The 18,194-nt window shown below is 44.9% G+C and overlaps 1 protein-coding gene across 3 annotated transcripts in view; it reads right to left on the bottom strand.

Moving 5' to 3' along the window:
• The window catches only part of LOC117892477, a 135,274-nt gene that overhangs the window by 103,268 nt on the left and 13,812 nt on the right, over positions 1-18,194 (bottom strand). The window contains exon 1 of one of the 3 annotated variants that reach the window (XM_034798729.1): positions 1,417-1,671. The exons of 1 other annotated variant lie outside the window; for it this stretch is intronic. The gene's annotated coding sequence lies outside the window, so the exon portion shown is untranslated. Of the gene's footprint in view, positions 1-1,416; positions 1,672-18,194 lie in introns of those variants that run through there. One more of the 3 variants, XM_034798731.1, reaches the window with a different exon arrangement.

The raw sequence follows: 18,194 nt of genomic DNA, 5'->3' as shown, positions 1-18,194 counted from the left end.
GACTGAACCCGAGAAGAGCCGAATAAATATTTAATGCCAGCTGCCATATTTAAAAATAAGAAGAGAAAAAAGCACATACCGAGGGAAGAGAAAAAAGAACCTTCTGCCGTACGCCGCTAAGCGGACAAACGGCCAAAAAAAAAACACAACAACAACAAACAACAAACAAATATTCTTGCTACAGAAAGCTCGAGTGGAGAGCACAATAGAAGTGTGATAAATAAGGCTGAGGCGAGGGCAGGACTGCGAGAGCGAGTGCAGGGCATTCTGGAATTTGGATGATGGCGAGGGCAAAGGCAAAGGGGAGACGGCGGAGTAAGAGGTCGAGCGAAAGCTGCACACTAAATGCTCGGGCGCCGGCAAGTATGCTTTCAATTGTGCGCAATTTAGTGCGACAGAGCGACAACAAAGGACCCACGCCCATAACCCCTCTGTTTCACTGTGTGTCTGTATGTGTTTCGGCTTGTATGTATGTATGTGCTTCGTGTGCATGTGTGTGTCTACGCCTGACTAGGTGCGAACAAACACGTGAAAAGCGGCGCCTAAAAACAGGCAACGCAAAAAGGCCAGCTACGAGGAGGGTCGGGTCCCTCATTGTTTGCTCTGCTGCCCATCCCCTCTGTGCTCTCTCTTGCTCTGTGATTGCGATTATTATGATTATTGTTTAGCACAGCAAAGGGCGGCGAGGCGTGGCCGGCAAAAGCCAGTGGCGCAGAAAAGAGCAAACGGCAAGGGAACAAGCTAAAATCATTATAAAACAAAATAACTTTGATTTTGGATTAATTTAACTAAGCGAAAATTGTATAAATCTTTATCTAGATTGCTGGAGTATCTGCAGTAATCAAATCTCAACAAACAAAAGAACAGATTAACTGAGCAAAAATATCTGCATATCCCTTCCTGAAATCAAAGCCTTAACACCTCCTGAGAGAGCATCAAGCTGTCGACCCTGCATTCTGGATCTGTTCTGGATGTGGCACCCAGCACCCAGTTCTTAGCCAACAACGCGAACATGGCCGCGCACTAGTTTTATGTGCCACATAAACATTGTTGGCCCCGCGACACCTCTTCCTGCACGCCTTTTGGCGCGCAAAAACTTGGCGCTTTCTAGCCATTTTATTGCTTGTCATACACACACAGAAACATACAAAGAAAGAGAGAGAGAGAGGGAGAGGGAGAGGGAGAGAGAGCTGGTGCCGTTTCTATTGTCATTCCATTTCGTTTCGTTTCGTTATAGTTTTTTTGGTTTCTGCCTCTGTGCCAACAATCTGCCACGAAATACGATTATGCTTACGGCATGGGGCATAAAATTAAACGCCAAAGTTGCCTGGGAGCATAATAATTCAAGCAACTAGCGGACAGGCCAAAGGATACAACTCTTAAAGCTGCATAACCCATTCAGATATATTCACGAACCTGTTCTGTTGTCTGTTTTGTCGTCCTGTGCTGTGGATGCTGCCAACACTTTCCTTTGCTTGAAAATTATCACTTTAAAGAAGTTTTCTTTCACTTTCTGTGGAGTTTTCTTGGTGCTTTGCACACGCGAAATTAGTTGCCTGAATAATTAACACTTTTGGGCCTCCGTTTTGGGCAAATTGGTGGGGGTGCCCCCACGGATGTTGGTTTTGGCGGAAACGGAAACCGGAAATTGCGCGCACAACCAACAGCAACAGCAGTCAACGCCCGATTCGAAACCGCTTCAAAACTGGGGCTACTCCTTTTCACGTTTTTCCAATCTACTCTTGAAATATGCTCGAAATGCAATTAATTATGATATTTATTGAATTAACACACAAACACACACACACGTACACACACACGTCCGCGCACTCACACCACTACCCTGCGCCGTGTACTCTGACTGGCGGTGCAATTAATAATTGTTTGTTTTACTGTGGTTCGCATTTATTATGGCCACCAAGCCCACCAGCAAGCAGCAGCTTTTGCTCCACCGAACTTCAGTTTTAAGCTGTTTCAGCTGTGCCTTTCATTTGCACTTTCCGTGTGTGTGGATTTTCCTCAAGTTTCTCTTTCGGTTTATGCCAGAATCGAGGAACTGCGATGTGCCCTTAGGTTTTGGCTACGAAAATGTTACGCACGCTATAGGGCCCGGGGCTCTGGGTGTCACGTTGATCCGCGACGCACGTCCGATGGTTACGAAAAACTTTTGTACTGTGAGATGCATTCGGTCGGCAAGGCCGTTCCTCCAAATCCTCCCGGCTTCAAGTGTTTCTGCTGGCCAAAAGTGTCGTTGCTGAGCCCGGAAAAGGTATGGCCCACATGCAATGAGGCTCAACAAATTCAACGAATGCTAGGTAAAATCCACCCGAATTGTTAACATGCCACTCGGAATGGAAGGGCGGCAGGCCTCACCATCGGCTCTCAGCTGCTGCTTCCAGTAAGAGCGCGAGCGACTCTCTTACGCTGCCTCCCGCTCTTAATGGTAATGCTCTCAGCGTTCTCGCCACTCTTTCGTTCTGATGCCGGCTTTGGTTTGTTTGTCGGCATTTTGCCGGCTCCCGAGATCCTCTAGAGGACATTTAACTGCAATTCCTTATAAATTATGCTCCCGCCGCCTGGCGACTATGGGGTCTTTTCGGTACTAACACCGACCGACAGATTGACATACTGACGAGCTGAGGGCTTGACTGGTTTTTTGGGATGTTTCTGGTTTTGGTCTTGGTGTGACACAGAGGCGCCCTGCAACAAGGGCACAAGGGCACACCTGTTGTGCCCACCACGAGTGCAGGTAAAGACGAATTAAAGTGGGGGGAGTTCTCACTTCAAACTATTCATCTCGAAATACTCCTTTCCTTTTCTCCATTAGAGAATTTAATAAATTCATTTGTATATACATATGCACATATGTACATACATCTGTATGTACATACATATGTACCTCCAAAATAAATGCCACTTGAAAATAGTTACCCGCTGCCGGAAGTTCATTAGGGAACACTTTTGAGCGCATGCATCTCTTAGAGGAGACACTCGACTGGAATCAATTGGCCCGCCTTTCTCTCTCTCTCTCTCTGTCTTTCTCTTTCACTGTCTGTTATCCTCAAAATGCATAAGTCAATTAGCTGTTTAATTGTTTTTACAGCAGACTCGCAACCAGAAGAGAGCATGTGGGGTTGGGGGGTGCAATCCGATGAAAAGAAAGGCAACATAAATCACGTCAGTGCAGCCGCCCAGAATTTACATAAATAATACCACGGCCCGTCCCGTTCCGTTCCGTCCCGTCCCGTCCCGAGCGAAGGGCGTGGGTCGAGGGAACAAAGAGATTTGCTACGGATGCTTATGGCCCTTAGTTCTGGTGTCACTCTGGACCCTGGGACTCTCAGCTTGTGTCTCGCCTAAACATCATTAAAAATAAAACCAATTAACGGTTTCGAGTGCCTGTCGCCTGCCCGAGTGGATGGGCAGCATAGGAGGAGGGGAAACAACAACCAACAACCCCGCTCTCTCTCTCTCTCTCTCTCTCAATCTTTCGGTGAGTGCGTTACCAAAAATAGTTTGCAAAAATATATTGTACGAGTATGTATGAAAAATGAGCCACACAATGCTGGAGTGGAGTGGTGTGGAGTGCAGGGAGGGGAGGGTAAGCCGAGTGTCATTGCCATTGCAGTCACAGATTGTCATAACGGTGCTGTAGTTGTTGCTGCTGCTGCTGCTGTTGCTTGGGTTCTTGTTGCGGTTGCAGTGAGACAAAACGAGAAGGCGAATGGGGTTCGCATTTCGGGTTCAATTCAACTCCTCTCCCCGGGGGTTGTTGTTGCTATTCTGCTTCGCACAGCTCTTCCTCTGGCCCTGCATCTGCTTGACAATTGTTTCCATTTACCGTTTTTTTCTTGTGTGTGTTGTTTTGTTTTGCTCTCGGTTAATCTCGCTGCTGAGATCTGCAGAAGGGAAAAGGAGGAGAGAGAGAGAGAGAGGGAGAGTGGAGTACAGAGAGGAGAGTGTGAATGCAATTTTTATTTACTTTTCGCACACTTTCGCAATGACTTGCAGCAATGCCCGCACCCCCTACCCGTGCCCACCGATAAACCCCAGTGACTGGGCTAAAAACTTGGATTCGAAATTAGATTTGGCGCGTGCGGTTCGGGTGAGGGGGCACGGTGGCTTCCTAAAGTGTTTACTCGCATGTTGTTTGCTTTGCCATGAACCCTGATCCCCTTAACCCCCTCCCCAAAGGATATTTGTGATGTGCATTCAGTTTAAACGTTCTTAAAAGCGCAACTAATAAGGATTCAATAGTGTCAAGTCATGTGGAAATAAATATGACGACGGCGGCGATGATGATGATGATGATGTGCTGCTCATGGGGTGGTTGAACTTGGGCGCCCGATAATAACCACCTTAGACAACATTTATCAGCATTTAATTGAAATTAAGTTTCGTCGTCATCGCTGTCCCAAATGCAGCTGTCAACCCTGGCCAGCCCGCTAAGAGAGACAGCGGCTCTCTTCGAACGCGCACTCTGGCTCTCTTCGGATGCGCACTCTCGCGCTCTCTCTCTCTGCGCAACATATTTTATTTCCAGTGGAAGAGAGTTTTCTCTTTGCATTTGACACATAGAATGGGACAGAACAGAAAAAACATTTCATTCCGAATCGAAATTCAAGTCCCAAGTTCAGCCCTAAGGGGGGGAGGGGCAGCAACCATTCTCGTTGCGGTTTTTCTTTTGAGTAAAGTAAACTAAATTTTCGAAAATTACATCCCAAGACCATAGCAAGAGAGACAGAGAGAGAGAGAGAGAGAGAGAGAGAGGAAGAACAATGAGAAGAGTGTTGAAGGAAAATCAGCAACAAGGAAGCGACACACAAATCACGGAAAATATAATTTATTATTTCTTGCCTTATCCTTGAGCCACAGCCAAGGCGCATCTTCTCTCTCTCTCTCTCTCTCTCTCTCTCTTTCACTCTCTGTCTCTGATATGTTTGTCTTTGGCCCTAGTCCATAGTCCCTGGCTCCTTCATTCTCTGCAGCCCTTCCATATCCCCATTCGTATCCCTACCCTCGGCATCTGCTTCGCCCTTTACCTTGTCTTGGGTAAAATTCTATGCTTAACGCCATTTTTTGTGTGCGAGACACGATGACGACAAATTTTCAACGTGCAACCTGACACTGAGCTGAGATTTTCCAAATTCCTTGTCTTCACTTGTGTGCAACGCCCATCCAGCTCCAGCTCCAGCTCCGGCTCCTTCCCTCTGCCTCCTGCCACCAAACGATTGCTGCATGCATGCAAAACTGCTCGACTCCGTCTCCAGGTCTCCAGGTCTCCATCTCCGACTGAGACTCTGTCCGGGTCTTCATCTCCATCTCCATCTCCGACTGCTACTGCTACTGCGACTACGACAGTTGAAAGGATTAGACCAGCTCATGTGTCCCCGAGTCTGGTTGGGGCAGTGTGTGTGTGTGGGGCAGAATGGGGGCGACAGATTGGAATAGAGTGGTGCCATTGAAGGAGAGACAGAGAGAGAGACAGCGAGTGGGTGTGTAAGCAGGGGACGGGGACGTAAAAAGTATTTGCACAACTCTCAAGTGGGTCAAATGATTAGGCGGCATGATGAAGTGCCTTGCCACTTGAACCCGCTTCTGCCTTGGCATCTGCCTCGGGCTCTGCATCTGCCTCTGCCTCTGGCTCTGGCTGCCACCGAATACCGTCTTCCATCCAAAAATAAACAGTTTAATGTTTTGAATGAGCAATTGAATTTGATTATGCAGCAGAGTGGGTAGGCGGTGTACGAGTGGGTGTGTGTCTGTTTGTGTGCGTGTGTTTGGGTCTCCAAGGATGGGCTCGTATTCCGTTCCAAATGAAGACATCGATGTAGAGCAGCGCACACAAGTGCATTAGGTAATGGCAGCCTAGGAAATATTGGGGCCCCATGGATGGAGCAAATCGGGGCAATCGGCTTACGTGAAATAACACAACACCTTACGTCGGATTAATTTGCCGGCTATTACGTTGTAAAGTCAGCAATTATGCATTATGGATGGTCCTTTTGCAGGGATTACATTTTGATGGTGAGCGAGTTCCATGAATCTGTGAGCTTAAACACATTTTGCACCTAAATAAACTCATAATTTTCCAGCATAAACTTCAAGAAATTGCGTATTTTCTTCATGCATGAAGTAAACACCAACCAACCACCTTTATAGGACAGAGAACTCACTTGATAATCCTCATATTATCACTACAGTTTGTAAACGTTTCCCGAGCAACAATTTTCCACATTTTCCACCTCTCATTACATGGCCCAGGAGAGCAGCAAGGAGCGGGAGAAACAAAACGAAACGAAACAGGAAATTGCTACTTAAATGCAAAGCCAATCCTCGGGTGTTGGCTGCAGAATGTTCCCAAAACAGAAAATACAACAGAAAGATAAAAGACGAGGAACAATGGAGGGCCCAAGCACAAAACACGGGCACAACGGGCGGACTGTGGGAGGAGGAGATGAGCAGTTGGCGAGGAGAAAGGAGAAAGGAGAAACGACCCACCCAAGTAGCGACGACATTTAACGTTTTAAATCTGATTATTCCACAACAACTGTCAATAATGCTAACGCAGAAAGAGAGAGAGTGCGAGAGAGAGAGAGGGAAGCAAAAGGGACTTTCTCCCCGGGACTAAGCCCTGGCCAAATGAGCGGATGAATGCCTACCTGCTACCCACTGCCGCCATCCTGTCCTCTCGATCTGCCCATGCTCTGCCTTCTGTGGCCTTTGGGTAGCCGCAAAGCGAGGCGAGAAAATTGCAAACAAAGCGCACAAAAAGCAGAAGGAACAAACAGCAGCAGCAGCCAACATCGAATTGTGTAAATCAAAAAAATAATTGCAACTGATAAGAGCATCAATAACAATAACAATAAGCGCGGGAAAACCCTTTGGCGGACACAAAGGTGAGGCCCACCACCAATAAAGGATAGCGGAAGCTGTCCAAAGGGTGCGGTGAGGCGGAGAGTCCACATCCACATCCACAAGTGAGAGGCGTTGCTGGGCCTTGTCAAAATACGGAGACTGCTTGCTGCTTGCCGCCTAATTTATGGCTCGGTCGCTCTCTTAAAGTTTTGTTCGAATTTTTCGGGGCTCGTAAATCTTTTCAACACATTCGAACCGCACACACATAAAGGACTAAAGGAGAGTGGAGTGGAGTGGAGTGCTCACTCCCCTTGCCCCTCTCCACTTTACACTTCAGCTTCAACACTTGGCGGCGCTGCTGGCCCTTATTTACTTCATATTAATATTAAGTTCATTGTGTCAAGTTGGCAGCGCCGATGCCTTATCATTTTTTGTTCACATTTTTTTTTGTTCCTTCTTTTAATTTTAGTCGCGCACTGACAATGCGAACCAACAAAAAAAAAACCAACAAAGAGACGCAAAGGAAATGCGAGCCGAAGCTGCAGATACCCTTTCAAAGATTTTAGTAAAAGTTTCGTTGAAAGACTCGGCGTGCAGGAAACAAAATGGGAACTTTGGCAAATTTAGTGACTCATTATGGGTATTCCGGCAACTTGTTCTCACTCCTCTCCACATTATCGCAGTACCCGCCCCTGCCAGAGTATGCGTAGGATGGCTTCAAGACAACGAAGACGAGTGGCAAGAAAGAAGGACAATGGGAAGGACGACACTTTGGCTTGTTTGCTGTTCCTGGTGCCTGATGCCTGGGCTCGGCTTGGCTTGGCTCGGCTCGGCTTGGCGAGGCTTATCTCTTGGCTGCCTGGCATTTACATTCAACGCTTGACAGCTTCTTTGGGTGGGGAGCTGGGTGGGGAGGGGTTGGCTGCTCGTTGTTCTGACACCTCTCTTGGGTGGCGGGCGATGGCTGGGCTGGGTTGTGAGAGCATTTTCCCTTTGTGATCTGATATTTCACTGGCTGCTGCGCCTTTTCCTTTTCCTTTCCCCTGGCAGCCGCCCTTAAATCATCTTAAAGTACGCGCGCACATAATTATCGAGGAAAATTGAGAGGAAGCAGCTTGGCACGTAAGATGCATGTTGCATGCGGAGTTCACACGATGCCGTGTGCCGCTCAACGTGAGTTGCATGTACCGAAGCACATTTTAATTTGTATTACTCGTTGATTCAGATGGTTTTTAAGAGTTACTTGTACTTCCCTTACCCTAAATATGTTTCCTTACATTTATTTTATTTCACTCAACTGCTAATGTGCCTCATCAGAGTCCTAGCCTGTCTCCAAAATGAAACGAAACCAAACACAGAAATCTAAAATTAGCGCAGTCACAACGATGCCAGAGCTGAAGCTATTTGAAAATTGTGAAAGTAATTTGCAAAGCAGACGACGCTCCGCTCCAGTGGAGCAGCTCAGCTCCATTGGGGCGGGAGTGTGTCTGCAATTACTTTGATGATGATGACAGGATGATGACGATTATGATGACGCGTACGCTACGCGGTGTACATGCAAATACACACCACACACACAATGGGAAGCGAAAGTCAGCAGATCAAGCACCGCTCCTGCTAAGCCTCTAACAGCGTGTGGCTTGGGGGTGTACGAGAGCTTATAGAGCCCTTAATCAGGGCGCATTATCAGTGGCTGCTCTTTGATATGATACATGGCTATTTGTTAGATAATGACTTCAGATCTGTGCTGGCAGCGTGATGGCAGGTGCACACAAATACATTCAAATTCCAGCTGATGACAGACTTGAGGAGTGTTTCAAGTGATGCCTGCAGAACGTGTGACTCTATTTGCATCCCTCTAATATGCAGACTCTACCAAAGCTTTACATTTAACCGTGGATTGCACCGTCATTATGTGTAGCCGCAAAAACATTTATCTCTGCGACGATTTGCAACATTTTTGGGCAAATAAAATCAAACAAAAGCATTTCACAATTGACATTGGACGCCATATTAGCTGGCACCCCAACAAAGCCCCCGCACCCCTCCAACAATGGCTTTATGTGTACATTCCACTCCACCCCCCACCCCCCTCCCGCCACGACCACATTGGCCAGCAATTTGAAAACTTTAGCATCATTCGGCGGCGGTTTTTATGGCACTTTCCATCCCCAGAGATAGCCCAGAGACAGGGCAGCTCTCGGCGGCTTGCCAACTGTTTTGGGGCCATGGCCATTGCCACATTGCAACATCGAAATATTCAAACATTTGTGTGCCCTTTGTTGCCGCTACGAAAATATCCCATTTGTGGTCCATGGATGCCAGAGCATGCCACTACGTAAGGCTCGAGAATTGAGTTAATTATCTTGTCGCATAATTAGAAAAGTTCCAAGTGTTGGGAGACAGTAGAGGGAGTAACCTTAATTTCACGCTCTTATGCGGAAAACGCATTTCAATTTCCTTAATTTCAGTTAATAACTCAACAAATAACGCCAAAAGGCAAAAGGAACTCAACTGAACTTCCTTCCAAAGGCAAATATTGATAGATACTTTGTGGAGTGTGCCGTGTGCCTGCTCCGCGGAGAACTTCCTCTAAATGATTATGATGATGGGGGAGACCACTGCAGGCAGTGGGCATGGTCGTAAGTGGCTCGTCTAAATATGAAAAGCACTTGGAAAAGCACGGGCCACCCCCCCAGCCTCAAGTCGCCTTCGTTTCACTTCCAAGCCAAAGACAAACATTTGCAAGGAGTCGAAATGAATGGGCAAAAGGCCCTTTTATAATGCTCTTATTCCATATAAATTTCTACTTTTATCTTCCTCCAGATACTTTCTTCTGTGCATGGCAAACCTCAGCTGCAAATGGTAATGCCCGCCTGCACGGGCAATGTATGAAAGTGTAAGGCTGGGGGGGCGGCGAGAGGAACATTGCTATAGAGTGGTAAAGGGTTTAGGTTAGAGGTTAGTAAGTAACTGGGGCTGGGACTGCCCAGGGCCATAATGACAATTACAGTTACCCATCGCCCGTCATGGCAGCAGCCAGCCAAAAACCCAAAGAGAACTTTTTACTCTGGGCTTTAAGCAAATAAATCCGAAACGAAAACGTTTTCCAGCTCTCACTCACCACTCGCCCTCTCCCTCGCACTCGCCCTCTCCCTCTGGCTTTCTTTGTGTATGTGTTGTCTCTTTCTATAAGACCTCCTGGCTTCGCTCCACGCTCAATGAGACACAAACAAACAAGAAGCAACAGCAACACCCATACAGACCGAACCGATGCTGCATGGCACAGAAAACCCCCTCAGGGGTCGGCGCGCCAGAGCGCCAAGCAATTCAAAAAGGGGTGAAAAAGCTAAACATGACCCCCAGCAATCCACACACACACACACACACACACACACAAAGAGAGAAAGTACAGAGAAAGGAAGAGAAATGCCAGCAAAGTGGAGAAATACTCCTTTCATGTCTCCTGTGGCGGCCATCGACCACGAAAATAAAAGCGTGGCAAATACAAATAGAAATAAGTCAAACTGTATCTTTGTATCTTTGTATCTCTGTGTGTGTGTATCTGTTGCGAAGGCATCGGAAACGGAAGCATGAAAAATGCGTCTAGCGAGTCGGATTCCCATGCTCTCTCCAGCTGTCGATTCGATCTGTTTGCATTAATGAATTGAATCTTCTATTTATTTGCTTCAATTTTTCAATGCACAAAACACACACAAAAAGGGTAAAAGTGTAAAAAAACAAACAAGAGAAGCAATTAAAATAAAATGCACCCCAGGGAGTGCAAAATAAATGCTCTGGCTGTGTATGATTCCTCACTCTCTCTCTCTCTCTCTCTCTCTCTCTCTCTCTCTCTCTCTCTCTCTCTCTCTCTCTCTCTCTACCTCTTTGCTTTTCTTTCTTGCTTCCAAAAACTGGCTGTGGGTTTGTCCAAAATGTCCCATTGGCTCAGCTTGGCACAGCTTGAACTGATCAAATGATCAAAGGTTATAACACCTTCGTGGGGAAAGCGAACCATTGCTCACAGTACGTTTCTTCATTATAATTATTTTCCTTTGCTGATTAAAGCAAAATTACTGAGATCGACAAGAAGTTGTGCTTTTCTGTGTTTATTCTTTTCTGTTGGCTGTGCATTCTCTTTGCTTTTGAGCTTTGGTTTCCGTTAGTTTGCTTCTTCGTTGTTCTGTGTGGAGAGGAGAGTGAGAGTGAGAGAGGAAGTAAAGAGCGAAGCGACCAGCGCTCGCTGCTGTTATCGTACGCATTCCCCAGTTATTGCTGAGTGCGAGTGAGAGGGACATGTCTGCCCGTCACCTGCATCGTGCAAATATTTGGCAAAGGCAAGAGGGTTCTTTTATCTCTTGATCTCAAATTAATTTACGAGCTTTGCTGCTCACACGAAATCAAACGCTCTCTCTCCAATTGCCTCGTTGCATTGCCCTCTCTCAGCAACAACAACAACAACAACATGACAGTCTCCTACGCTCTCTGGCGGCCTTGCTCACACCAAAAGCAATAACAAACGGGACTCTACCTTGCTCTTTGTGTTTTCCCTCTTCTCAATTTCTTAATCCATACATTTACATTTGCTTTAATACCCTTTACTTGGCAATCTCGCACATAAAACTTATTTACCAACAAAAGAATTTGCCCTCAAAAATAATTAAAATTTAAAAGGCTTTCTAAATAAATCATAATTAAATATAAGAAATTCCTATCTTTCATGGCAATAAAACAACTTTTATTTCAGCAAAAAAGAGAGAAAAGAAAAGCTACAAAATTTATGGATTTAGGATGGCATTCAAATTCTGTTGGGACCCATTTCATTGCCTATTTTTTGTTCATTTTTGTTAGGACATAAAAAAGAATTTACGCTCTATCGCTTCGATCAATCCATCATGGGAACAAAGCACAAAAGATTGGGCTGGACTACATAAAACCACACAAAACAGCCACCAAAATTATCAACAGTTTTATCAAGCCATTTATCCAAAAAGCAAAAATTTCTACAAATAAGAAACATGAAAGATTGCAAAATTGCAATCACTTTTGATGGAGAGAGAGTGAGAGAGAGAGAGAAGAGGCGAGAGAGATATTTCTGCGGTCGTACGCATAAATCTGTTGCTGTTTTTGATCTCCCGTTAGCGGGGGGCGCGCGGATAATGAAATTAATCGTCTGTAATGGTTTATTGTGCGCGGCGATTGTGGAGATGGCCAGGCCAAAAATGGCCACGACCAGCAGAGGCAGAGGCCAACCAACCAAAAATGACCGACGACCAGATACAAATTTCATTTGATTTCGACTTTTTTCACCATGTCCTTTGCTGGTTTTTTTGTTGTTTTTTTGTAAGGAATATACCCAAAAATATATTGAATTGTCATTGAATGTCGCGTTGCCATAAATAAGAGCCGGCTAATGGGGCGGCGGTTGCATGCAATTTTTGTGATTTAGTGGGGGCTTTTGGGGACTAAAGTGGAGTGAAGTGGAACCAGCCAGTGTCTGGGATCCCTCTCGTGCCTGAGTCATATATCAAAGGATTACTTTAAAATGGAGAATCGACTGTCACGCTTCTAAACTCTAATAACAGCAAAATAATCATCATAAATCCATAAAAGAAAATCTCATTAATCCGTCCGCACAACCCACACTCCACATGCTCCTGGTGGATGGGTGAACATTTTTGATGTTTCCCCATCGCCGATGCCAGAGGGCTAGGGCGAAAGCAGAGAACAGGGAAGGGGAAGAAAGTAAGAAAAATCGACAGAGGGCATGACGCGTCAGTCGTCTGCCTCGTCTCTGTCCCCCTTATAAGCTTCTCCATTCCCAGCCATGCCACACACTTCAAATTCAAATTACTACACATTATATAATATCCTGCAGGCTCTCCGCACGTACTGCAGGATGGAGCAAGACGACGTGTAGGATGAGTGAGGACATGCCATCAGCCATCAGCCATGTTGGCACAATACCACATAACAATGGTGCCACGGGGCATCCATCCAGGGACGAGCAGGCAGACGGCGCTGATTGAGGTGAAGGCTACTGGTAGTTCTTTCTGCCCTGGACACACAGCGCCTGCCGCTTGCAAGTTGATTAAGAAGAGTTCATTTTTAGTTTAAATACGCATCAAATCGAATGCAAGAAGCGGGAGAGAGAGGGAGGAAGGAAGGATGTAAAGAAAGAAAAGACTCGAGGTGAAGACTGCGGCACAGTGGGTGAGAAATGTATGGGTACTGCTGGAAATAGATTTTAGCTCTCTCTCTCTCTTCGATGAGAGTAATGATTTTCCTCTTGTCTCAATGCTTTTTCCTTTTTACCCACTGGCTTCTGCCTTTTGTTTTTCATCAAAGTTGTGCGAATTTTCATTGGGAGTCTGTGTGTATATTTTTTGTTGTTGCTGTTTCATTTTTGTATCCGCACGTAGCATAACTTGTGCACACAACTGTACTTTCACACACAATTTCAAGTTATAATCAGTGCTCATTATTATACCAGACACGTTTTCAGATTTCGCGTGATTATGCGCCGCGGCTCGGCAACATCCTTGGGACGCGGTGGAGGGAGAGGGCCGAGGAGTCAAGGAATTAAACTTGAAAATAGCTTAAGAGATACATTCTGTGTATCTAGCAGATAGACGGGAGAGAGTGTAGCCTAGGTCCTGCCCCGTAGCCTGGGATTGTTGTCTAGAACCACCACAGCCACAGGAATCGTGCAGAGAGGGGCAGTCGGGCACGGCCGGGCTCTTGCCATAATGCTTATTGTTGTCATTTGCGCTGCTGCCACGGCATGGAGGCGGTGGGCGGGGAGGTGCAGACGAAAAGTTGGCGAAAAATATGCAAATTATAATGAAAAACTTGACACTTTACATGCAAAGCAACAACAGGCACACGAAGCGGAGGCTGAGGCTGGGTCCTGGGTCCTGGTTCTGCTTCTGGATTTGGGTCTGCCTCTGTGAGTGGGCGTGGAAGTGGGTGAAGAGATGCGAATCTGTGGTAGGGCGATTAAGCGGGCCAAATGAAGCGCTCGCACTGCCTCCGCATTTTAATTAAGCAAGCAGCCAAATAGTCGACTACACTGTTGCCATACCCTTTCGGGCAGAGGTTACACCAAAAGATCCCTTCTCCACGCCCACAAAACCAGGAGAGAGCATCAAAGTTGCGACTTCCGATGCCGGCTGCTTGGTGCTAAAAATGGCACAAAAGCTGCACCCAACCCACCCACCCACTCGGCAATGAGTAATCATCGCAGCGAAGTTGAGGCTGACGCTGAAGCTGAGGCTGGGTCGGGGCAGGGCAGGGCAGCGGAAAATACCAAAATTCCCGTAACATTTGCATAAAGTTCATCTGCAGCTGCAGCTTTGTTTCATTTCACGTTTCACGTTTAATGTGCAGCCCACCGCCACGAATGTCAAACGAATGTCTTGAGAAATTCTCGCAAATTGTAAGGATTCGATTTGATTCGATTTACGTCATGCTTTAAATAACATTAGGTGGGAATTAGAAGGAAAATCGACATTAGATAGAGTTCTGAGTAATTATTATTTGCTTATAGAAACAGAACAAATCCTGCTGCTGTTTGAGTTTAAGTTAGTACTGGTTCAAAGGTAATTATTATCACTACTAGTTCTAGGTCATACTTTGGTTTGCAAGCGCTCGAAGTAGTCTTTTACATAAAAAACGAGAAGGGACGTGTGAGACGCTTCTTACGCGTCACAACTTTTATACCCGGCACTCAGTACTACATCTGCACTTTAGCGGTTATTTGTCAAATTTTACATTTTTTCTTCATCTGTCATCTACATCAACAACACTGCTCACGCCAACACGCTCCTTTAGCTCGCCAACCTCCCCTATAGACACACACTGCAGAGTTGCGGCAGAGGCAGAGGCAGCGGCAGAGGCAGCGGCAGATGCAGAGGCAGCGGCAGAGATGTGTCAGGGGCAGAGGCCATAAACAGCGCGAAGCAGAGTGTGAATGCTGCGGGACGGGGTGGGTTTGGCCACTGAAAATTAATTTCTCCATTGTGGCTATAATAATGATCCAATCGGATCCCATTTTGGTGATCTGATAGATATGGTCATTCCCTACGGAATGGCGTTTTTTGTTAAGGAGGCGGGGCTCATTTTTGAAATACACTTATAACAGTGTGAGCATACAGAAGGCTGGATGCAACATTTAGTGGCTCTAGCTTTTATGGTCTCTGAGATCAAGGCGCTCAACAATACGGACGGACGGACAGACAGACATGGTTCAATCGACGCGGCTATTGATGCTGATCAAGAATATATATACTTTATGGGATCGGAAACGTGTACTTCGTTACATATGTATGTATGTACATATATCCACTTTGTGCACAAATACAAAATACCCTATTCACTCTTCGAGTACCGGGTATAAAAATTATGCAAGGAGAGAAAAACTGCCTTTGCGTGCACCCACACTCACTTATCGAGAGGTGCAAGTGTAAGGAGAATTGTTTTTGGTTAATTTCGAGAGCGTAAAGCCATAGGGTACGGCAATAAACAAAACAAAAATAAGTAAAGGAAAAAAATGATCGTCACTGAGAAAAATATACGAGCATTTGCGAAAACAAAGTATAAACTGTAAAGCAAACATAAAACATCAATTTTCACTTGCCTTTTACATTCTTCTTTTCCTCATTGCGCTTCTTCTTTTCGCATGTGCCGTGAAGCACTTATTGTCCTCTTTACACACATGCATACGTAACCCGCGCGACGATACGACGAAACGAACGAAACGAAATAAATGTAACGGGATCGAGCGAGAGATTCTAATAAGAGCACAGATTTTGGGCACATTAATTTAGGGTGAGGCATTGGGACGGATGTTCGTACGCACACACTCTCAACGAGAGAGAGTCAGACTTGCACGAATTGGGTTGCCTCACCCTATTAGGGGACACTTGAAATGAGAGCGCTGACACTCGCTCTTCTCTTTGCTTTTGCGCCTCTTTTTTTTCTTGCGCTTTTATATGACTGCACGGTAAAGGGAGGGGACAACTTCACGCCTTTTTTGGCACATTTTCACACACACACATTGCAAGCCCTTGGTGCAAATTTAGAACATTTTAGCTCTATGTACGTACATATGTACATACATTTGTACGAAAAAAAAACACATTTAACACTTCACTTTCACATATTGCCGCATATTTCCAACGCCGATCTGCTTTTAGCCTTGTTGTGCTCCTCCGCAATTGATCTCATTTTTTTTGCCCATTAAATGCTCAACCATTTCACCATATTTCACTAACACACACTTCACTTTCACATATTTCACAATTGATCTCGCATTTTTTGTCCACAAAATGTTCAACCATTTCACCATATTTCACTGCACTTCACTAACACACACTTCACTTTCACATATTGTCGTATATTTCGCATTTGATCTCGCATTTTTTGTCCACAAAATGTTCAACCATTGCACCACATTTTATTTCACTTCACTAACACACACTTCACTTTCACATATTGCCGCATATTTCCATCGACGATCTGCTTCTAGCCTCGCTGCTGTGCTCCTCCGCAAATGATCTTGATTTTTTATTGATTTCACTAACACACACTTGTTGTTGTACACTGCACAAACTGCACGATACTTTTTCCCGAATTTTCCCTTAATTTCCCGATTTTACCCGATTTTTCGCGGACCGAATCCGTACCGGACCGAACGCGCTGACAAATTTTTAACTACTGAGTGGGGATGAGGAAGCTGCAAAAAAAGTAAACTGCGTAGGTGTTGGTGGCTTGGGCCGCGCTCCCCTACTCTCAAATCTAATGCACAAACATTGTGACGTGCACCTGGGCCTACTGCTCTCTGGGATTTTGAGCTAGCCGACCAGACCAGATCAGTGTAGGGTGAATCTACGTTTTTGCATGGGATTTGCGCTCTCTTTACATTTAGCTAATGAGGAAGTGAAGAGGAGAAAGAATACGAAAACATTGAGAGCGAGAGAGCAAAGTAACGGCGAAAGATTGCGAGACTGAGCTGTCGTTCTTTTTGCCTTGTATGAGTGAATAGGAGATACACTTGGATTCTTGGTGTTGGTGGATTATGAGTCGCTCTCCTACTTTTGACTCGGAAATTGTAAAGGGAGTTACATTTAAGATTTGTTATACAGAAACCATCATAATGCGCCGTTTCTTCTTTTTGCTTTTCTCTGGTTTTCGTGTGAGAGTGAGATAGCAAAGTAACTGTAAAAACAACACAAGACTGAGCTCTCTCGTTCTTCTTTCCTTATATGAGTGAATAGGAAAGACAATTGGATTCTTGGTGTTGGTGGATTATGACTCGCTCTCCTACTTGCAAATCGGATGTACAGTGGGGAGCAATGATGAGTACATGTTCACATTAACTGACTTTCGTCGCCCATAACTTCTAAACGCATAATGCAAACGTAACCAATTTTTTTGTAGATATCAATCACTTTATCCTTAACAAATAGGCAATAACAGAAAAATACAAATGTGAAGCTTTTAAATAGCGAAAAATAAAAAACTAAAAAAAAAAAGATGTAAAATGGTGTAAGTATGTTTTAGGCGGTGGAACGATGGCCAAACTTAGCCATCTAGAACAACATTGATAGTATTATGCGAAAAGAACCTCGTTGGCCCTCAGAAAGTCCTTGTTACTAAATTGCGACATTATAAGTGCGGCTTTTGGGTCTGCTAACGGCTTAGGGCGACATTGGCTTTGCTGTTTCGGGACAAAATTTCGCGTCTTTTCCACTCTGATCACCACCGATTGACTAATGCCATGTTTTTCAGCAGTATTAGCTGTCGTATAGTCATTTTTAGTGAGCTACACAATAGTATTTACATTTTCTAGATATTGTTTCTTCAGCCTCAGGTACAACATAGGCACTATATAATAAATTCATGAAATCTGCTTCGATTATTATGAGAAATGTCTTAATTTGATGTTAGTATTACTAGAATATAACCAAAAAAATATTTAAAATCAAATCTGCAGGCATATTGTTGATTAGAAAATTTTGAAATATTAAATAAGTGAAAACAACGAAAAGTGCATAAATGAGTACATGCGAATTTTTTTAGTTTTTTATTTTTCGCTATTTAAAAGCTTCACATTTGTATTTTTCTGTTATTGCCTATTTGTTAAGGATAAAGTGATTGATATCTACAAAAAAATTGGTTACGTTTGCATTATGCGTTTAGAAGTTATGGGCGACGAAAGTCAGTTAATGTAAACATGTACTCATCATTGCTCCCCACTGTACATTTATTGTGTCTAGCACTTTGATTATCGGTCTCTGGAATTGTCAGTAAAAAGGGGGGTGATGAAGAAGATG

This window comes from Drosophila subobscura, chromosome E (genome assembly GCF_008121235.1).
Source record: "Drosophila subobscura isolate 14011-0131.10 chromosome E, UCBerk_Dsub_1.0, whole genome shotgun sequence".
Taxonomy (NCBI): Eukaryota; Metazoa; Arthropoda; class Insecta; order Diptera; family Drosophilidae; genus Drosophila; species Drosophila subobscura.
Note: the sequence above shows the minus strand (reverse complement) of the source record. Positions and strands in the feature narration are given on the sequence as shown.